This window comes from Mytilus californianus, unplaced genomic scaffold (genome assembly GCF_021869535.1).
Source record: "Mytilus californianus isolate M0D057914Y unplaced genomic scaffold, xbMytCali1.0.p SCAF_10, whole genome shotgun sequence".
In the NCBI taxonomy this organism is placed as follows: domain Eukaryota; kingdom Metazoa; phylum Mollusca; class Bivalvia; order Mytilida; family Mytilidae; genus Mytilus; species Mytilus californianus.
This window is the reverse complement of record NW_026262582.1, coordinates 63,066,217-63,090,750: the sequence shown is the minus strand read 5'-3', so window position 1 is coordinate 63,090,750 and position 24,534 is coordinate 63,066,217.

Sequence of the window (24,534 nt, the reverse complement as noted above, 5' to 3'; positions counted from 1 at the left end):
ATAAGGGAGGATTTTGCTCATATCTGAATATTAATGACAAGATCTCAACATTGGACTTTGCTTGGTATTTTTTTAAGTTTTGTATTAATGCAATAAGTGTGTTGTTCTAAAACAAATATGTATGACACACAATTCAAAATATGGATGCTTATGAATGTCAGATTTATGTCGTTCAAAATGTACTTGAAAGATTTAAAATATTGATTCTTTTTCAAGGAGCCAAAAAGTTTGTTCATACTTTTTGCTTTTAAGGACATTTAATGGATATTTAGATTGTTTTTATAGGTCAGAATTTTTTAAACGGAACTACACTTGGTTTAGAGATAGTGGAAGAAATACGTCAACAGACACATGTTCTCAGTGAATATGTACAGACATTGTGTACAGAAGGAGAAAACCAGTTTATCAGAGTTCAAAAAGAATTGAGAGCATTAGAAAATGATTTACAGAAAATGTCAGCGAGAATACAAAAATTAGAAACAGTATGTAATATTACTTAAACATATTATTCGATAAGTTCTCCTCTCAGTTACATTTTTGTTGTGTATTTATAATAAGGAGACTTTGTAAACCTATAATTGCGAATCTTCTACGGCATTTGGTCTCATGTGGAGATTTGTTTCATTGGCTATCATACAAAACTTTTTTTTCTTTCTTATATTTCCAACAAATTTCGAAGACAAATATTAATTATATGTTAGCATAACAACAAAGAGGATATGTTGTTATACAATGTACTAAGTGACATGTATGTTTATATACAACTTTTCAGAACCAAACCTTATTATATCAACTCCTCTTGCATGGTTTGTTACTATCAAGTATGAACTAAAACTACAGGCAGTTTAGATTGATAATATAAATCTTAGAAAATAATTTTAAATTAAGGAATTTGTCTCCCTTATTCATAACTCTGATTCCTTTTTCCAGGTTTGATTATTCTTTAGCCTCTCTGGATTAAACTAGCTCTTCAAAATTTAATTATTCATTGGATTTAAGAATATGTAGGCTTTCACCATCACTGAAGACACATTAATTGTCGATACGTACGTTTGGTGAAGTAATGTTAATACCGTTTATACCATTCAATTATACTCGACATCGGCTTATAATACCTACAGATAACATGTAAAATAGAGGATCGCATCACAGTTAGAAATAATTTTATTCAGGAATTACATAACATATATATATACTGAACTCCAATGAAAATTCAAAACGGAAAGTCCCTTATCAAATTGCAAAATCAAAAGCTCAAACACATCAAACGAATGGAAAACAACTGTCATATTCCTGACTTGGTACAAACATTTCCTTATGTAGAAAATGGTGGACTAAACCTGGTTCTATAGCTAGCTAAACATCTCACTTGTATGACAGTCATATAGCATTCCATTGTATTTATAACAATGTGTGAGCAAAACAAACTGTCATGAATAGGTAAAAGTGTCAAAAATTGGGACGAATCCATACAATGAAATTGCAGATAAAATGATTCATCTGGTAAATAAAATTATAGACTGCGAAAACATGCTGCAGGTAATTTCCGACACAGACTTATTGGTCAATCAATTCTTGATGTCAACCAGAACTTATGTAATGTCGATAGCAGTCGTTTTTTCTTCATAACTCTGATAAGGTTGAAGCACACCCCTGCTCAAGTCCGCATAGAGTGAACAAGCCATAGTGTAAGGTGAGATATGTAAAAGCCATACGTTAGGAGGCAGAGGATATGATACTGTTGGGAAATGGGAAGTTGACAATTGGAGAGTTGAAATCACAACGTTTATCAACGATTCCATTTTGAAGTCGTGCATACGTGTTTAAATCGAATAAAAGATCAAGATTTGGAACAGACCTTCTAATTTTAAGTGTATCCTTTTCAATTTCACTGAGAAATATGAAATGCCAGCACTTGCTTACTTGTGGGTTATTCAGTGACATTTGTTTTTTTGTTTTTTTTTTGTCTTTGAGAAGATTTTATAAAATTTCTGCTTCATATGATAACAAAATATTGAAATATTATTACCATCAAACTGAAAAAATATGCTGTCGATCAAAAAGTCCAGCATTCTGATATCATCCTTGGTGTAGTTACTTTTGGAATCAGTGAGGTTCTTCCCAACGTAACCTTTTTACATGGTCTTTAACATGAAATTTGTATCTACGATTCACAGTTTTATAGAAAAGGCACTGTTCAATGCGACAATGTGTTCGATCTTGCAATTGAGCATTGGGATTAAAGGTTTTTACAGTAGAACCATAGAAGTTTTAAGAATCCACATCTGCTTTACATCGCTGGTTGAATATACCTCAACACAATAATTCTGAATGTCATATTTTCCTGTAAAAAGAATGGTGGTGAGTACTTTAGAAAGATTTTTAGTCGAACATCTTCTTTATAAGTGAAGTTTTCTATGGGAACAATAATAAAGACGGGATATTTTCATCGTTGATATGTATTCCAAAGGACAGAAGGACTGATTTGTGATTATCTAAATTATCCTTATGAATATTTTTTGCATAGAAAAACAATATTGTGAGAGGTTTTGTCTGCTTGAACAACCGCATTAGTTGTCTGGATAAGGAAGTCAGTCCACCATTTTTTCTTAAAATCTCCTGTACCAAGTCAGGAATATTGCAGTTGATATCAGACAGTCCGTTTCTATGTATGTTTGCGTTTGCTTTTGTTGTAGCTCAGTGTTTCTGTTGTTCCGTTTTTTTCCTCTTATAGTTGATGTGTTTCCCTCGGTTTTATTTTGTTACCCGGATTTTTGTTTGCTTAACCGAATTATGATTATTGAACAGCGGTATACTACTGTTGTCGTCATTTATAGCCACAAATCTTAAGTCGGCATTTATAACCATGAATCTTCTGTAATTTTACACTTTTTGAACACTGTAAACGTGGATATTTTCGCAATTTTAACAACATATTTAATACATAAACCTTTTGCACAAGGTTTAATTGGCATTTTAGCAAAATGTCACTTCTGTGTTGCCATGAATTATCTTTGACCTGGTCATAAATATAAATCAATTGTTAAACACTTTTACTTTAAATTTTAAATACTGAGGAGTTTCTACCAAAGGTATAGATTACTAGTACCGTAGCTGTATTTGGAAAAACCTTTCGGAATTTGAGGTCCTGCACACAAAAAAAAATATTACTAAGTAATTATATTTTACTTAAATTAAGTATTCTTTTTAATACTCATTACTAGGAATTACTTACCAATTACTCACTATTACTAGCAATTACTTGTATTTTAATAGATATGAAAATAGTTACTTGAAACAAGTATTTGTTTTACTGAAAATGTGTTGTTATTAAAAAAATTACTTAAATTAAAACAAATACTAATAATGATTTTACTCACTTGAGTAAATGAATTACTTAGTCCTTATTTAAGTAATAACTTACTGTTTTTAGTAAAAATAAAGTACTTAGATTAAGTTATATAACTACACATATTTATTTTTTGATTTATACTAAAATGCAGTATGAAAGTTACTGGAAGTACTTCTGATAACTTGAATATAAAACTTGTTATTACTAAGTAGGCTTAGGCACTACATAATGTTGTTTGCTTGCATAAGGCTTATTATATATAATAATAAATGCTTCCTATGAAATTTGACTCCATAATTTAACAATTTCAACATATGTAGGTTTCACAGTCTGAAAATTGCATAAATTTGGATAACTATTATAGCAATTTTCTTTAAACAGGCTATTATTTCAACTTGGAATTATTTAATTATGGAATTTGCATAATTTCTTGTGCTTGAAATTTTTTATAAATTCCATGTTTATTCTGTATTTTAATGTTCTGTGTGGTGCACAACACTTTCTATTACAAAGAACATAGCATATTTGCAATAGAATGTACTGTGCCGTGCACAACACTATCTATACAAAATACATTATATGGAAAGTGTTGTGCAATGCTTAAAAAATTATAATGCAGAATAAACATGGAATTCATTAAAAATTTCAAGCACAAGAAATTATGCAAATTCCATAATTAAAAATAATTCCAAATTGAAATAATAGCCTGTTTTTAGATAATACTTTGAAATGCTGAAAACAATTGATTGGAATTACTAAGTATCAAAATTACTAGTCATTACTTAAATTATTTTCATATCAAAATATCTTCAAATTATCATTAATTTTTTAAATAATTTTTATAATGTTAACTTACATGATTTAGTCTTACTAAAATTGATAATTAAATATTTATTATAAATGTACAAAATTGTATCATATTTCCTGTATTTAATAAGCAGTATTTGATTTGAGACTGAAAAAATATTCAGCCAATCAGAACTAAGGTTTCATTTGACTTTGGTAAGCTATTTTTGAAAATTGGCTGGAACTCATTCAGATTTATATTTGAACAAAACGTATACTGAGTTTGTTGAAATACTTGCACGATTGACAAGCATAAAAGGAAATGAGAACCTTACAAAAAGGACACTTTGTGGGTATTCATGTTTCTGGCTACTCTTTGTGTACTAATTCAATTAAATGAAAATGTACCACAAAGAGTTGCTTGGGAGGTAGCCCATGTTAACTTACAACAAACAAGAATAGAAATGGATTATAACAAAGGATATAGTATATGATAATTCTTTAAAAAGGTATGTTACTTTTTCAAATTATATGCATTTATAATAAAACAGTGTAGAATTTTTATTTTAATCTGTAAATATATTATATATATATACAATTTATATGTAAAAGAATTACTCAAAACCTACAAATAAATTTACTGTTGCAAGTAATTGTATTTCCAGAAATTACTTGCCATAAGTAAAAGAATGGCTTACAAGTGGTACACGAATTACTAAGAGTATTAAAAGAAATATTCAAAGAATTACTTACTATAAATAATAGAAATACTTAATGTGTATTAAAAGAATTACTTACTTTGATAAAAAGAAATACTTATATGTATTAAAAAAATTACTTACTGTTTTTAAAAGAAATACTTAAAGTGTATTAAAAGAATTACTTACTTTAATTAAAAGAATTACTTACTTTTATTAAAGGAATTACTTACTATAATTAAAAGAAATACTTAATGTGTATTAAATGAATTACTTACTATAATAAAAAGAATTACTTAATATATAGGAAAAAAATTACTTAGTATTTATTAAAAGAATTACTTAAGATACATTGAAAAATTACTTACATTTAATTACTAGGTAATTACTTACAATTACTTGGCATTACTAGCAATTACTCATTTTTTGACAAACATTTTTTCTTTTTTTTTTACTTGATATGAGTAAAATGAATACTTGTTTTAAGTAAATTCAAGTAATTTATTTTTTTGAGTGTGAATGCTTTTCAACTTTCAACTTTTGAAATTTTATTTGATTCGACCGTCACTGATGCGTATTATGTAGACGAAACGTGCGTCTGGCGAACAACATTTTAATCCTGGTATATATGATAAGTTTATTGGATCTGAGTATACTCATTATTGCTTCTCTTATCCTGCAATCAGCCAACTATTGTATGAATAACAGGTCAACAAATAATTTTTTGCTTTTTTGTACTTGTACAAGTAAAGTTTCCTGTTACCCCGCTTCCATGTTGAGCAAGCGGTAATGGTGACATTTCCTTTGCGTAATAATCCATTTTTGGGACCTCTTCGCGGTCTGCGTTTATACTATGTCGATTTCTTTGAAAAATCTGAGACAATGATTTGGATTTATACAGCTAAAGCTTCAAGTGCTGGGTGTAAATTGCAGGATAAAACAATATTGTACATTGTCGGAAATATAAAATGTATTTGTATTCGTTATAAAACAGGAGAAAAGCTCGGTGAGCCTTGCTTTTCGTTCAATTTCTATAAAGCTCGTACAAATAAATTTTATATTTTCCGAAAATGTAAATATATTGTCCGTGCGGAGGACATATTAGCACGTTTTATGTAATTGCAAAAACAAAGTGAAAATTAAATTAAAATGTTCATGGTCTCAATACTAGATACTTTTATCAAAAACCACCATAAATAAATTTACTATGTAGTATTATAAAAACAAGACGGTTCATTTGAAATAATTAAAAATTACTCAGTGATATCAGGCAAGCAGTAGTATCAATATATCAAAGTCTCATATTGATTATATAGCTGTCATTCCTCTTAAGTGTAAAATTTCCAATGTTTACATGCTTAAGAAGATGAATACAACCATGATATGTTCTTACGTGTGTACAAAGTGCATTTGTATAATAATTTTAAGACTTTGTTGTAAATATGGAATCTGGTCAAAATTCAAAAACTGACATTTTTTATCATATTTTTATGTGAGTTTTTGTTTTGTTTTTGTCATTTTGACGATTTCGGCGTTGATAACAGATCCTTGATGGTTATAGGTAACAACATTTCAGATTCTTCATTGTTCTTTGATATTTATCTTCACACCTGTAATTTATTGAAGACTGTATGTTTCTCTTTATCTGTCGTTGGATTTCTTTCGTGTTGTTCGGCTTGCTTTTTCATTGACATATACATATACCAAACACCTCCTTTCATGCATATGATCAAATAGGTTTTACAATCATTAGCTCACTAGCAGTCTTATCGCTGAGTTGTCTAGTTTTGTTACTCTTTCAGAAGGTACGTAAACAGAGGTAAGTAAAATAAACGTCATTTTTACACACTCAAGCAAAATTGATGCAAATACATCATTTAGAGAGGTTTATTCTTACAAAAGGCAAAATTAAAATACAAGAATGCTGAAATTTTGTAGTGCTGCTTAGACATAAAATATGTTACGTCTTTTCTAGGAATCAAAGAAGCACGAAGAGAAAATAGGTATGTAATAATGTGTTTTAAAATGTCAATAATCAAAAATCAAAAATCACTTACAAAAAGAGAACCTGTAATTCAGTGGTTGTCGTTTGTTGCTGTATATCATATTTGTTTTTCATTTATTGTTTTGTTCATAAATCAAGCCGTTGTTTTTTTTCGTTTGAATTTTTAACATTTGTCATTTCGGGGTCTGTCTTCTGTACTATTATTTGTCTGTTTGTCTTTTTATTTTTAGCCATGGCGTTGTCAGTTTATTTTCAATCTACGAGTTTGACTGTCCCTCTGGTATCTTTCGTCCCTCTTTTATACCCAACTATGCTCATTATTGAAAGTCGTATGTTGACCTATGATTGTTAACTTGTCATTTGGTCTCTGGAAGAGAGTTGTCTCATTGGCAACCCTACCACATCTTCTTATTTATATAATGTTTATGTACAATTGAAAAATAAACAACCATCTGATTCACCCCGGGAACGTCAAGTTGCATTTCTCCTTGCAAGCAGTATGCTAAATCAGGTTGTCATGGCTTTGAAACCTTCAATTTTTTGTTGTAGTCATTATCCATAATTTACAAATTTTTACAATGTTTTGCTTTTTTTCCTAATATTTTGAAAGTAAGAAAGATGAAGAGGAAAACAATTACTAGCTACAAATATAAGTAAAACAAGAGTCATAAAAATCTGAAAACATGAATCAAATTTGTATAGAAACTGATCTTGAACATTATAAAAGAAAGACATTCACTGTAAAAAGCAAGAATAATCAGCAATACGGGATCTACAAAAAGAATTACCTCTTTTTAGAATGAATTAGCTTAAAAGACATGTTTTATGATCTAAGCGTTAAGGCATAGTATCTAAGAAATTATGCAAGATTAACAGGGTAGAAATGATCATGAATGGGGAAAATGTGAAAACACATTGATGCCCCACCTATAGTAGGAGCTTTTTGGTCTTTCTTTGCATCTTTTTTTTCGTTTGTTCCTACGTCCATTCCATGGCATATTAACCTATTGCTTTATGGTCGGCTATATTTCTGTTGTCAAGATCATAAAAACCTTAAAATGATTGCCAAATATTTGCCTGAAGGAGTTGAAACCTTAGTTTCTTAATAATATCTAAATTTATAAATTGTCAATTTTAGAAATGATTGTTATAAATCATGTCAGCACCGAAGAACTGACTACTGAACTGATGATACCTTCAGGGATTGATAGTCCACAACCAGAAGAATCGACGCAGTGCTATTAAACATAAAAAGTAAAAAGCCTACACAGATTCATAATACCTTTAAAATACTCAAAAATATTGCAACAATACCCAACTTGTTACAGTGGCCTCGTCATTCCAGAAACGTTTTTACTGTAACACCTACATGCTTTTAAAATATATTGTTATACAATATCATAATTAGTGCAAGAAACGTAGAGATTTAAAAATGAAAAGGTCAAAGGAGTTTAGTCTTATATCAAACACATTACAAAATTATTGATTTTATAAATCAAAGGCAGTTGAAATTCGTTTTCATTTCAGAAAACGTCAGTGCACTGACCACAAGTGTTTCCAAAGAAATTGAGGACTTAAAAGCTGTAGTAAAAAGACAAGAAAGAGATCATATTCCAAAGAATATTCAGGGTATAAAACTATAAAATAGGACGAAGTGTATCTAGTTTTTAAGAATTGGTACACATTCACTTTATCACATTGCAATCATTCTTCGTTAATTTGTAAAAAATCAACTTCTCTGGAATCATATTCCAATAGATACTTTTCTGAAATTAGCACTAAGAGTAAATCACTATATTTATGATTTTCTACAACTTGCAACAATTTTGTAAGATGTAGCTGTGTATTTGTAGTTTGCTTAAATTTAGGTTGACTGGTGAAATATATTAAGTTTCCAAAATTTGTCCATTTGCATAAGTGCGCCTTAGAACCAGTTTGAGATACTGTAAAACATACATTAACATGTTTTATACATATGTTCAATACATATGCAAGTCAGAGAAACTGACAATATAGTCTAAACAATTAAATCTAATATCATATAACAAAAAGTAGATAACTCTTGATAAACATGAATGAAAAAGATAAACAATTTCAGATTCAGTGAATGATGGATGGTTAAATTTCAATATTAACAATTCTCTTTCTAGTTGCATGCTTTTGTTATTCATATTTCATACATCATTATCTTTTGAATTAACAATTCTAGTTTATACCTTTTAAGGGTTCTAGAAATAGCAATTCATATCTTTTAAGTTTAATTAGACGTCATAATCTAATCCAACCTTGCAAAATATGTCACAAATGGCTATTAATTAATTCAGTTGAGCAAATAACGTCATTCTAATTAATGTGTTGTTCGGTCACTCGGTGAATATTTTTTTTCTAAAACTAAATTATTGGATGAGTAATTCCATAATTACTTATATGACTGAAGTCGTAAATGACCGAAACATCTAAGGCCGTACTGGTATCATTGCTAAAACGTCATGCTTCCTAGGTAAACAACTATTTCGTCTTTATATCAAAAACACTCTTGAATGCAAAATATCGTTGGTTCGATTCTCACTCAGGTAAACCAAAGACTAAAAAAAGTGTTTCCTGGATTTGGGATTCAGAGCTGGTAGGCATGGAGGACTTGGAAATGTTTGGAGCCATTTATTCTTTCCTTCAACTAATTTTCGGAGGGTAGTCGAGTATGCAATTATGGTTTGTAGCACGATATATATTTTGTCTTTAAGCATCACTGTAGAGACAAAATGCATATTTGGTGCAGTACTGTAAATGTAATTTTGCAGGTGGAGTATTACTAATCAAGTATCTATTAGTGTTCCTCAAAATAAACTTTTGTTTACCCTTGAAATACTACACAGACCATTCATGACAATCGGTTTCTAATTCTTTCCTTATATTATCTGGCTCTTTTTTGGGGGGTGGAGGTATCAGTAGGACGTACCAACGTTTAACTTGTTTCTTTAAGCAATGATGTTGCTTGTTCTATGAATTTTGACTTTGATTAGCTCTCTATATTTAAACCTGTCGTCTAAAACCAAAAAATTCTCCTTACTACTCATCATTTATCTGATTTGATTTAACATGTTGATTACCTATCTAGTCTATGCCAAACGTTTTGTAATGACAATGATATAATGAAGGAAACTGTGTGTTTTTTTATAGCTTACTATATGTTTTAGTGTTTTTCCCATTGTTGAAAACCATGCAGTGAAGTCTTTCGGTCTCTGGTGGATAGATGTCTTACTTGCAATCATAATATATATATTTTTTTAGACAGATAACTTTTAGAACCTACCCAATTTATCAGTGAAAACCTGTGGTAATCAGATTGTCTTTCACAAATCGTTTCAGCCTTCTACTTTTACAGTTCCTTGAAGCTTGAAAACGAAACTTGCATGAACATTTCCCTCAATCATAGGGCTTGAGTCTTAAACAGAAATTAAAATGTTCGAAGAAAGGGGTCAGAATCTTGGATAAAAGCTCCGAGAAAAAAACCACTTTAAAGTCTCTATGTATCAGATAACAACAAATCAAATGTCTTTATAGCAATCAAACATTACCTTATCCTTTTACTAGTTACATCAAACACGCATTGGTTTGTTTTTTATTTCCACTTTGCCTCACACTTAGCTGCTGTAGATTCAATTCAACGAATTCAATCCTAACGAATAAAGTTTGCTGATAAACGAATTTAGATATTTCTGTTTCCATCTTTTAATGAAGAATATTAGAATGCCCGACAGATATTTTGATTGTCTAGTGATTCATGCGTACTGTCTTCAAGTCCATTATACGATAGTGTCTTGATTCGTCTGCCATATAGTAAAAGAGGGACGAAAGATAGAAGAGGAACTGTACAAGAATAAGAGATTCGTCGTCCTGTAATACAAGTTGGTGGTTTCGCTAGCTATAGAACCAGGTTCAATCCACCATTTTGTTCGGAAACGCATGTTGCAATTCCGGAATTTGACAGTTGGTTTCAATCGTGCGGTTGGTTGATAACGTTTGATGTTGCGGGTTGGAGTTCGGTATATTTGTTATACTTTTTTGGGGTCCGATGAAACGTAGTTTAGTGGATTATCTTTGCGTTTACTTTCAATTTCAGTAATATTCATATTGAGAATGTTGCTGTGCACCGGTACTCAATTTTATTCGTTTGAGATGTATTTTACATATTACATATGACTTTGTTAAAAATTTGCAATCACGTTTGCTCCTGCAACATAATGTAGAAGTGTTTTCCAAGGTCATGAATTTAGGAAATGAATTTCTTATGGTGAAATTGCAAAAGATAAAATAAATGTATTAAGTGACAAGTACTGAAGATTACTAAATGGACTGTACAAGCAGAAGTAAACAGGCAGGTGTATACTTTTCAGATCTGTCCCTCTTTAGTTCTTATAGATAATATTCCTGTGAAATCCATTCCTGAAACTGAAACTGTGATTCGATTTACGCGATTGGTTCAGAACGGGGTAGGGTCTATCTGTAACTCGTCGCGATAGTGTTTTAACGTTTCGTCTGATCGTTGGAATGCAGAAGTACTAGTAGAAAGCTGTCATAGTACTTTCTTGCCCATAATGAACATTTCCTGTATGTGCATCAAATGTGATAGGATCGCTCAACTAGTTTTTGGATTGCAATAAAACGGGCAACTCATCTAATTTTAGAGAATTTGTATTATGAATTCTTCCTCCACCACAGCGGATTATATTTTCTTTCTTTTTTTTAAATACAGTTTCGCTTGCTTCAAAGTTTTTTCCCCTTTCTGTCATTCGCTATTTGGCATCGTTTTTGTGTTGAGTTTTGAATCAACATTATTGTACACATATCCTGAATTTTCGACACGGTAAACATTTAACTTTGATTGTCTTTTCTGCAGTTTTTTATGAATTTCAAAACGCACGCGCTTACAAAGAGTAGTTTCTGATAAGACGAAAAAATTATGATTGTTTTGTACGGTTCCAAAAAGGACTGCGATATTTGTGGAATTTCACAATCAAAATTTGGAAGATTTAGCTAAGCGAGCGTATTGTACTCGCCAACAACTGGGGAATTTGAGCAGAAATCGTAACAGAAATGTGTGCAGTGCTGATTGTTTGTGCTTAAAGGATAACTAGTATCTGATGATGGATTGCCGCATCTAGAGATTGAAAATTTTGTGGCATTTGTATTTGGCGCTGATGATTGTGTTATTTGACGTACTTTTTTTCTAAATTAAATGAATTCTCAGCTAAGTACACGATTTCTGTTTCAATGTCCTCTAAATGGAAATCATGAACTATATTTTTGTATTGTTTTGCAGCAACACATTTTTTTTTCTTTTTCAAAGTGTCTAAATTTTTCGAACCTCTATCATATTCAACAGATTCTGTTCCGCCTGCCGAATTGTGGTGAATATTTTTAATATTCTTACGGCACTTCTCTGATTTGCACATACCGATTTTAGCGTCAAATATATTCTGGTAACTTGGCACCAATCTTGTTAAGTAGGTACATCGGGCAACTATAGATTAACACAAACAAACACATGTTGCATATTCACCTTTCTACATAAAATGTAAAATAAATGATTAATCTCTTCATAACACACTACATTTCACGTACATAGGATAAAGACAGACTTTGATGATTATGTAAGGTAAAATACCCTCAGACCCTCCTGTAAACTATACACGTGCAAAAAGGGTGCAATTAAGGTCATTGTAAAAAGTATCTTGTTTCCACTATGTACTATTACATATTTCATTGTAAAAATGTTACAATTTTTGTAATGAAATGCAAAATTATCACTTGCATTATCGCTGTGTCATTAAAATTACTGTATTTTTGTGATTTTACTTTTGTCTATGGATGCTAGCTATCTTAATAATCGTATAACCCTTATTACTTCTAAAATTCCATCTGTATTTACATATTCAGATGAAACAGGGCTAATCACTGATGTTTTATATTTTTATCTTCTAGTTAAGGGGGTACCCAACACTTTGACTAATACAGATTTGGCTCGTTTAATTCCATAAAATTTTGAAAAAATATTTACTTTTACCAGTTGACAAAAATATAGAAATTTAAAGAAATTTAAACCTCACAATTAACAGGAATAATTTCATTGAATATATAGCAGTTTGACAAGCACTACTTTGGATTATTGAAAAGCTTGATTTCTATTTACTAATAGTATGTGATTAAAAAGTTTAGCTGATTTTTAAAGAGTTAACTCCCTTAGGTGTTCTGTACCCCCTTAAAGATCCATTTCCTTATTAGTTATTAAATTAATTATGCTGAACATGATATATATCTAACAGTGAATAAGTTGTTTTATCAACAAATAAATGTATTCCTTTTGTAGCACAGCATAATCGAGAAATACAAGAATGGAAGAATGATGAGGCTACCTTTCTTGAAACCAGAGCAACAAAACATATACTTACATCTTTACTTTCCAATGATGTCATTATTGTCACAGGGAGCTCCGGTTGTGGTAAATCTTCCAACATTCATCATGCTGCCCTATATTTACATGACAGGTTTGGATATGAGATAATACCTGTTTTAACAGGCCCTTCAGATATTATCAATTATAACAATGAAAACAAGAAACAAGTGTTTGTTGAAGATGATATTTGTGGAAAGGAGTCGATCAACTTACAGACATTACACATTTGGAGAGATTATTCAGAAAAATTGGAGAAATTTTTTAAAACTGTTGAAAATGATGCAGAGAATGAAAAAGATGGCAAATTTTTAGGACTTTCAGGTTCAAAACTACTGATCTCGTGTAGATTACATATATATAAAGAAGCACAGTTTCAACTATTAAAGTTGCTTACAAGAAAAGAATACAATTTAATATCACCAGAATGGTGCCTACAGCAAGGGGAAAGAATAAATATGATGCAAAAATACGTTCCAGGTGACATAAATCTTATTGACAATGTAAAACACGTCACTGACCATGATCATTTTTTTCCACTAATATGTAAATTATCAAAAGGAAAATCATCTGATGAAGTTATCAAACTTCTAACGGCTCCTGTGAACAGTATCAACAAGAATATAAATCATATTGTTCTTATAAACAAGGCACAATTCTGTGCTCTTGTTCTATGTATTCTATTCGATGATGGATTCAATACAGATTGGCTAATGTTAAAATCAGCTCCCGGTAATAAGAAATGCAAACTTGTAAACATTGTTAAAGAATTTGAAATAGACTTATCAAGCGAAATAGCACGAAATACTTTGAAAGCAGGATTTTCCACATTAGATGAAACATATTTTAAGCGACGAGGTAAAGAGTACAGGATGATACATGACAACATCTTTGAAATGGCAGCCATAATCTGCGGAAATCAACTTACAGAATGTTTTATAAGATATGCTCCTACTGTATTCATTCGTGATCACTTCATCTTCGAATCTAACATTGAGGTATCAGCAAATGATGATCTAATTATACTATCACAAGACAGAGAAGAAGATTATTTTGAAAGATTGTTAATGGATTTGAAAGAATCTATCAGTGTAAGTACGTTTTATAATAAACAATTAATACATCAGTCATTTAGGGATAAGTTAATCAGCTTTTTTGGAAGGAGTGATGATGCCAAACAATTATTATTGGAATTTGATTTTGTTGATTCGGAGGGTTGCGTAGTAAAATCTGATAAAAAGGACTTTTGTTGGTTTATGGAAGATACGACACCTTTAATGGAATCAGCATCGTGCGGTTACTTCGATATAGTTTGTTTTCTGATTGAAACTGTTAAATGTGATGTGAATCAGATAAACTTTGAAGGCAAGTCACCTTTATTTAAGGCATGTGAAGGAGGACACACAGATGTAGTTAAACTGTTAGTACAGAATAATGCTAATGTATATCAGACTGAGAGTGACATGTATCGAGAGTTTCCATTGTTTGTGGCCTGTTCAGAAGGCCATACGGAAATAGTGAAATTGTTACTCCAGAAGGACGCCGATGTTTATCAGTGTAATTTGAATGAAGAGTCTCCATTGTATGTGGCCTGTAAAAGAGGGCATACCGATATTGTGAAACTTTTATTGCAGAACAATGCTAGTATTTCCCAGTGTAACAATGCTGAAAAGTCGCCATTGTATGCGGCCTGTAAAAGGGGACATATCGATACACTGAATCTTTTACTCAAAAATCATGCCGAAGTCTCTAAGTGTAGTATTTTCGGATTCTCTCCATTGTTTGTGGCCTGTAAAGGTGGACATACCGAAACTGTGAAACTATTACTTCAGAACAATGCTGACGTCTCTCAATGTAACAATTACAGAATGTCTCCTTTGTTTGTGGCCAGTGAAAGAGGACATAAAGATACAGTGAAACTGTTATTACCACACAGTTCTGATGTTGCTCTGTGTGATGAATTGGGGGTTCTTTATTGCGTGTGGCCTGTTTAGGAGGGCATACAGATATAGTGAAACTGTTAATACAGAACAATACTGCTGTCTCTCTTTATAACTTTATTAAGACGCTGTATATTGTATGTAAAGGAGCCAATTTGAAATCATAAAACATACTAATAAAGTTTTTAAATGGATTCAAAGTGTGAAAGGAAAGGAGATACTTCATGATATGTGGCCTGTGCAGGGGGTCATACAGATACAGTTAAATTATTACTCGAGTTCAAAGCTGATATTTCCAAAGGTACCAGTAGTGGAATCTCAACATTGCATGTAGCCTGTAGACGAGGATATAAAGATAAAGTAAAACTGTTACTGAGACAAAGAGCTAATATATCTCAGTGTAATAGTAATAAAGAGTCTCAATTGTATGTTGCATCCGAAGGAGGACATACAGATACAGCAAAATTGTTGCTGCAGAAAAATCTGATGTTGCCCTGTGTAACAGTAAAGGAGAATCTCCATTGTATGTCGCCTGCAAAGGAGGACATAGAGATACAGTAAAGCTTTTCTCCAGAGCTTTGCTGATGTCTCGCAGTCTAAAAACTATGGTGGAAACTCACCTTTACATGTGGTGTGTAATAGCAGTTCATTAATTTCATATACATGATGTATACCTAAAAGAAGATATAAGAAGAAAGATCCAGACTGATTTGAAATTGTAAAATTATTAATTACATCGAAAGCAGATGATAAAATGTGTAATAAAAAAGGTAATACACCGTTAAATATTGCCCATGAATTAAATTACTTTGAAATTGTACATTTGCTTCAGAAATAACTCTAGACTATTAATTACAATTGAAGTAAATAGTTCACATCTAGAGGATAACAATAACAGCGTTCTAAGGAGTCAAAAGAAACATATTTCTCACTACAGTTGCATATAAAAGATTAAGTTATAGTTATTGGTCAGCATGTAATTAACATGACTGCAATGATATTAAATACACGTAATAGTTGTAGGTATTCCTTTGGGCACCAATGAATACCTTATGACCAAACTCATTAAAGATCCGTCTAAATATCATTTAATTGGTATATTTCATAAAACTTATCGTTACCTTGATGATTCCACATCCTATCGATATTTTTGGCATTGCACAAGATCATGTTTTTTTCTTCACCAAGCCACATACTATACGTGTAAGTCTCAAGTCAAGAGCCTGTAACGCAATAGTTGTCACTGATACAGCTGTCTATCATATTTGTTTTTCGTTGTTATAAAGCAGGTTTTTGATTTGAATGGTTTCACATTTTGTCATATCGGGCATTTAATAGTTATTCATACTATACGGTATGCCATTGGTTCCCTGTAGAATTCATATTAAAAGAGAATACTATTGTTGAAGGCCATACCGTGCCTTATACATGTTATAGTTGCTTGGAATTCATTTCATTTGGACTCTGTTAAATATTCGTCTCCGTGGCAATCATACCACATCTCCTTATTTTACATAGTGCATAGCTCTGATGTCTTGCTTTTAGGGCGAAATATACGTAATTGCACGCCTCTAGCGGAATTTGGGATACAAAACGTGCGTCGTTAGTTACGCAAGTTATCTCCCCTACTCCAAGAACAGGAAATGGGCACATGAAAGAGAAATCATCATTTTAATGACTGTGTGCGGTCTATCATGAACCCAAACAAGTATTCCTGTGCTATGTCAAAATTTCAAAGAAATTAGCTGACTCCAATCAGTAATCTTAGATCTATCTTTGTATTCTATTGTGTGTTACAAATGTGTTAGTCTGCAACTGTTTTTGTTTTAGGCTCACGCAGGAGCGGGTACATAATACCGCTCGTATTTGTTTTAACAGAAATTAAAAATAAACAAATAAACTAGTGACAATTCTGCTTCTAGTCGTATCATACTCGTTAAAATCAATCCAGAATTGACCCCACAATATTATTTGAATGAAATTCACAGTGTCAGTGTAGCGTAATCTTGAAGGTAACGAATAATTACCGGTAAATTGCATGTAAATATGTATGTTGAACTAGAAAGGCGTTGGCATATCCCGTTTTTTTAAGCAATTGAAAAGTTTAGGATAATATATATTTGTGTGAAAAGTATAAACGATACTAAAGGGTAATCGACCACAATTGAAACATTTTTAACATGTATACATAAGTGGAAGGACAAAGCTTACAGAAAAAAAACGAACAAAAAAATCAGATTCCGTCTACAAAATATTACACAGAAACTAAGAATTTAGCATTGTAACATTTATCTCAGAATGAGTAAATCATCTATCTCATCCAAATCTCAGTTCTCAAGGAGCTGAAAATAAAGAGGTGTCTTCTATTCCGTCGGCATTTTTTTGGGAAAGTAAAATCTAAATTTAGAACCATGGTTGAAACTGAAACTACATATGTATGATAATAAATTGTTACATGTTATTCATTTTATACTCATTGACTGGGTATGATTGGAATAGTAAGTTTATTGTCCCCGAGGTGCAACTATTACATGTATTGTGAACAATCTAAATTGTAATATTATCTATCAATTCAAAAATACAATTATTACTTAAGAAAAATTGTCAGAATATAAAAACAAATCCTCACTTCATGCAGTTCATGTTAAGTTTCAGAAGTATTTGTGAAATTTTGTCGTTAAACAATTCACGGGAAAAAAATTAGGTTGGAGAATACAGTATATAAGTAACAGTGGATGCGGAATTTAAACATTTTGTTAGATTAACGTAAAAGAAAGTGAATCATATATAAGTACTTTACAGTCACACAGTTTTATAGTATGTCAGTCTTGAGAAGTCACTTCATGTATATATGTTATGTTTTACAACTTGTCCGAAATAAGAGCTTCTTTATTTCAAGTAACAATGAAATTCTGAAGATATAACCATTTGTAGCAAAATCACTAAATTCCACCCTCAATTTTGAAAATAAAAATAAAAAGGGAAACATTAGTTTGTGCTATTCCTCCATCTCCGAATATGATCAATACAGAGCAATATCTTGGCGGATAATGGTGTGGACGGACAAATATTTTCATTCCGTCGGATATTATTATATCAGTTTAAATACATTTAAAATACACCTGTGACGTAAATCTTTTGTCCAAACTCTCCTTCGTTTTTCAGGAATGGAGAGTTATTTTCTATTGTTCATCTTCTTTCTTTCGGACGTTTTACCCATTGTATACATTTGTGTTTCCATGGGGACTTTCTTAAAAGTGTTCACCCATGGAAATAATTCTAAAGTACGAAACGCGATATTGAATGAAGATGAAAACTTACTAAAACGGATGATACTGGATTTACAATGAGCACCAACTATCTCATTATTTACAAACAGCTTTTATTTGCTAGTCGCATTTCGATAGACTGAGTATAAAATATAGCATCGTATTCACTTAAATTCAACAACATTATCCACAATTTGTCTTCTGATGCTAATCTTTGCTGAATTTCTGTCATGGATAGTATCCAAGCGGGTAAAAACGAATATTTTCCATTGAGCCTCATTCCTCTTCTCTGCATCTACAAAACATCAAGTATGTTAACTCAGTTGAATTCTTTTGTAATATTGAACACATTTACATCATTTAATAATGAAAATTAGATAAAAATATATTTCACTGAAAGATTTGCTTTTTATTTTACCGTTTAAAATATCATTTCCTTGAAATTTAAAATGTTGTATTTTGACTTTGTACAGCAAAAATCGTTTGTTGCATTTTAATATATAAATTAAAAACAGAAAAAAAAGTCGGATAGTTTCTACAATAATATTGTGGTTTATTAAAATAAATAGTTCAAGAAACTGAAATGGTAAAAATGGCGTATTCTGTATATAATTGTTCGTTGTTATAAATCAAATATAGTACATGTACTAATGAATATAATTTGAGGTGGTATGGATAACATTTGAATACGGCTTGTGTTAGATATTGGGGATGTTTTATTCAATTTTTTAAACCGAAAAGCGTAACATAATCAAATTCTTTCACTGTTGCTATATGTCCAGTGGCAAATATAACAGTTATATCGGCAGTGCAAATGACGGCGTTAATCTTGAAATATTTAAATGAAATTAAAAAGTAGTTTTTCAACTTAAGTTAAAGACATATAAAACGGAACCCAGAAATGTTTTAATTCATTTCATCTAATATAATGGTTTGAAATAAAAGAATCACATTTTGTTTCCGATATGACTTATAATCGAGCACACCCTTAGCAGTTAAATACCATACACTAGAGAATAGGATACCTGGAAATGTGTTCTAGTTGTACCATTTCAATTTTCTCAGACGATTCTACATCCAATATTTATTAAACGAAAAACACACATAATCCATTAATACATATGTATAATTACTAGGTTTTTTTTCTCTCCCAAAATACCATTGAACGATACAAAAAAAATATCCTTTCAGTCCCACTACAAGAAAGACGTGCGTACCAAATGACTTAAAACATAAATCTGGATGGACTTTATTCAAGATGTATAGGTTAGACAATACTTGGTCATGTTGTATGAATATTCAAAGCCCAAGGTGTAGCCGAGGGTTTTAAATGTTCATAAAACATGACCAAGTATTGTCTGACCAATTTAGAACATATTCACATCTTCGAGTGACATAACAAAATTAGCCTCTCATTGTAATAATCAAACTTTGATATTAGCTTACTTTAAGTGTTACACGTAACATGTTTAGTAAAAGGGATGTTAATTATTTAATGGTCATTTCAACAGATGGAATAAAAGAACAATGAGATAGTTTTGTGATAACAATAAAAGGATAAATTATTCAAAAATGGAAATTTTCTCTGCTTCAGGTACAATTTAATCTTACATATCAAAAATTCCTTCATTTTAAAAAAGCCCAAAATGTTATATAAATCAGCTTTTCTAAAATTGTATAATAAGGACAAAACTTCATAAATAAATTTCAATTTACAATCGTTTCAACATCACATGCTTGTTTTTTTTTATTGATGAATGTATTGTTTTTTTCAAAATCTTTTTTTATTTTTTTTATCAACAGTCATTGTTTCTTAAAACATTGATTCGAGGTTTGGTATAAAAATTTGATTGAATTTGACATGTATTTTACCAACACCTTTGTCCCCTTTTCAATTTTTTTTTCAGGGGGAGGTCTAAATATATACCATTAAATAACATTTACAATGTTGAAATCTCAACTTGAAATACTTTTTTAGTTCTATTCTCCTGATCTAATTTATAATACCGGCAAACAACAGTACTCATGATTTTTTTATTTTTCTCTTATCCCTTGGACATTGCCTTGGGGGATTGTACACTTCGAACTTTTAAGAGTTCTCTTTCATAATTAATCTACAATGAAAAATCATCCATGTGTAGCATTTTATAGTGCATGGAAAGCCATGTACTATGAAAAATAGAAGGGAAAATACTGATTTTCCATTGGACGAGAATGGGTGAGTATGTTCTAATCTACAACAATGAAAAGTCATTCATGTATAGCATTTTACAGTGCATGAAAAGTCATGTACTATAAAAATTAGAAGGGAAAAAATGATTTTCCATTGGACGAGAAGGGGGGAGTATGTTAACCTATACATAGTCATTTTTCTACTGTTCATAAGTACTTCGTTAAGTTATTGGTCAGCTTGATCTTAACTTTTGCCTGCGGATTAATGCGTACAACACGGGAAAAAAAAAAGAAACCCATTACGAAATAAAATAAAATTCATTTTATGTTTTTACCAGAATAGTCGTTCTTAATATTTATGGTGTACTTTAAGTTAGCTAAAGTCCAAATAACTGTCTACTCCTGGGAAATAATGGGCGTCGACTTTTTCTATAACGTAAAAAAATAGTTCATTACACGTGTGTTTGACATGAACATGATAAATTTAGAACTAAACAGAATATCCCGATTTCACCTTAAAGTTTTTATTTCTAAATACAGCTGCAGCTTAGCCGCAATAATTGCGTTACATGAGCGAAAATACACCACGTGAGCTTTAAACGCCACTAAGCGTCCGTCGTCTGTCGTCTGTCGTCCGTCCGTCATCGTAAACTTTTTTAAAACTCTTCTCTTTTGACCAAAGGTTACCAAACTTCACCTAAATGTGCCTTAGGGTTTTTAGTTTGAAAATTGTATCTGGCGATTTGATTCATTAACAGACATGGCCGATGTTGCTAAAATAGAACATAGGGATAAAATGCTGTTTTTGTTTCTATCTTAAAAATTAAAGCTAAGAAGTTGTAGCAAATCTGACTGGGTGAAACTGATCAACAGGTCATGTTCTATCACATGTGAAATGATTAAAGAAATCAAACAATCATTTTAAGGTTGTTGCCCCTGAAATGTTTACCTGGTAGGAAAATTTCAGAAAAATCAAACTACCTATTTTAGAGTTATTGCCCCCTGAAATTTCGCAGTATTAAGTTATCATCTTGAACAATATAGCAGATACAGAGAAATTGTAAACAGTAAAAATGACCAGAACAGTCAGATCTACAAGGAAGTCACCATGAACGAATTGTCAATTGATCCCTTTAAGGAATTTTTGCCCTTGAAAAACTATTTTTTTCTGTATTTAAAAAACTATAATAGATAAAGAGAAAGAGCAAAACTGTTCAGCAAACTAAGATCTAGAAATAGGTGAATATTGATGCGTTTTTTTTTCCAGAAACTATCATGGATAGAGTGAAATTGTGACCGACAAAAGTGTTCAGCAAAATAAAATCAACAAAATATCAACTTAACCGAAATTGTCAATTGACCTCATTTAAAAATTTTAATAGATAATGAAAAAACAAAACTGTTCAGAAAAATAAGATCTACAAATAGGTCAATATGAACGAATTGTCAATTGACCTTTTATTGGTAAAATAATGATAATTTACTACCTTTTTCACAGTCTAGATTGGGGATATGGAGAGGTGATCTCCCATCTATATAGCACAGCTTGTACTCTTCCCCTAGTAATGGACTTCTGATCATAGTTGTTTAAAAAAATACCCTTAAGTAGATGTGGTATGATTGATACAACATACATTATGACGAGAAGCTACCAACTATAGGTCACTATACGGCCTTTAACGATGCTCAAAACGCATAACGCATAGCAAGCTGTAAAAGGCCCCGAAATGACAAACTTAAGGTAAAATAATTAAAACGACAAAAATTACGACCTGATTTATGTAGAAAACAATAAATGAACAACAATTATGATATACAGCAACAAACGACAACCACTGAATTACAAGCTCCTGAGTTGTACATACAAAACGTGGCGAGGTTAAACATCTTTGTTGGCGCCGAACCCTTCCTCTAGTCTGGGACAGTAATTTTAACAGCACTACATAAGAACAAACAATAAAAGTCAATTGAAAAGAACTTAACTCCTTAGATCGATACAAAGCACACAACAACAAAAAACAATAGAAACAAAAAGACACAAAGTACAGATCTGAGAGTACCCACAGCTACTCAAACTAGTTTAAAGACAATAATGACTAATATAAAAATCATGTATCTAAGACTAAAATATCAATCAGTACACATCCAGCATCCAATGGATTTAGTGTTCAGACTTCATTAAAAGTCAGAGAAAAACATTACCTTGTGCAATGCCAAAATATAAGTATCGACAGATTGTTGGACCCTGAATGTTCATATTTGAATAACAATAATATTTAGTTTGGTTTGAAATTATTTACAACAAAACCAATATTTAAACCGATAAAAACAATATTAAAAGATCTAATCACAGCGTTTAATTGATAACCTTTGGAACAATTATATTTAAATGGTCGATAAGTTTACTCGGATCATATCTAAATTTACGGGCTCGGTAAACAACATCACTGTAAAAATAAGAATGTGCTATCCCGTTTGCAATACGTTTTCTACAAATACAGCCACACTTAAGCTTCCAAACCAAATCTCTGTATCTATGGAAAAATCTAGTAAAGGTTGTGATTAATTTCTGATAACGAAATTCTTGACGTAATAATTACCAGTTATGCATGGATTGAAATCCCAAAAAAGTAAATACAGACACGGGAATAACAAACTAGTTTGGACATATAAACACCGTAAGATGGTGCCAAAAGAACATTACCGTCCAATTAAGAAAAAAATTAACAATAGGGGAAAAAAATCGTCCCTTTCGTCGTAACTTTGTGTGTAGATTTTCTCGTGTAAAACTGAAATATCTAAATCTAGGAGAGGACAGTTATTGCTGTTTATTTTTTATTTGTTTAAAGTAAGTTCCTTTGGGTAAATGTCAGCAGTATACATTTGAGATTTTTTTATATCAAGATATCGGTAAGTGTTATTGAATTTATCGATTAAATGGATTTCAAACTGATCTTGAATGAGTTTCGTCTTAAACTGTGATTCATAACAGTACAAGTCTGCTATTAAACAGGCGCAATTTGGTGCCCATAAGAATACTTACAACCTGTCGATTTTTTTTTTGCAGAAATGAAAATAAATATGTTACGGCGAACATTTACAGCTTTAATCATTATATCACACTTCCAGTAAGTATATCTAGCATGTTTACCTTTTTCATAAGAGAAAAGGGCCTTATATGAGTTGCAGCAAATACATTTGCAATCAGATTATTCAAACGACCATTTAATAATATAGGAAAATTTTGTTTGATTAGATAGTGAGGCCTTGAAGTGTAAAGAGTTGAAAATTCAATATTGTCAAACGAATTAAGAGGACCATCAAAAGCATGTAATTTATCTAGAACATCTAAAGAATTTTCTACACCCCAAAATAATTGATTTCACAATTTTCATATGTTTTATCTCAACAGTTAATGATAAGTTCTTCGGTGGTAGTTAATTAACTAGTTAAAAGCACAGAAACATTAGTTGTAGTACACTGACTGAAGGCGAGATGAAACGATATTTGACCGATTGTTTGTGCAGTTTATGTATCCAATATATAGAAGGGACCTTCAAATGTTCAGAGGTTGACTTTAGCTGAGATGTGGTAATGATATGATTGTTTACTATATGGCTCTCTGTGGAGCACACGGAACTGAATGTAGAAGAATTTATAATTTCATTCTTACGAACTTCCTTGTAGTATTTTCGTCATACTACTACCACATTATTAGCTGCTTTATCGATTGGTAAAAACACAAAACGTATTGCGATAACTTTAGTTTTTTTTTTTAATCCTAGAAATGGCCGCTTTTATTACTTACCCTTTTATTAATTTCTAAACTATTATCGAAATGTGATATACGAATATCCAAAA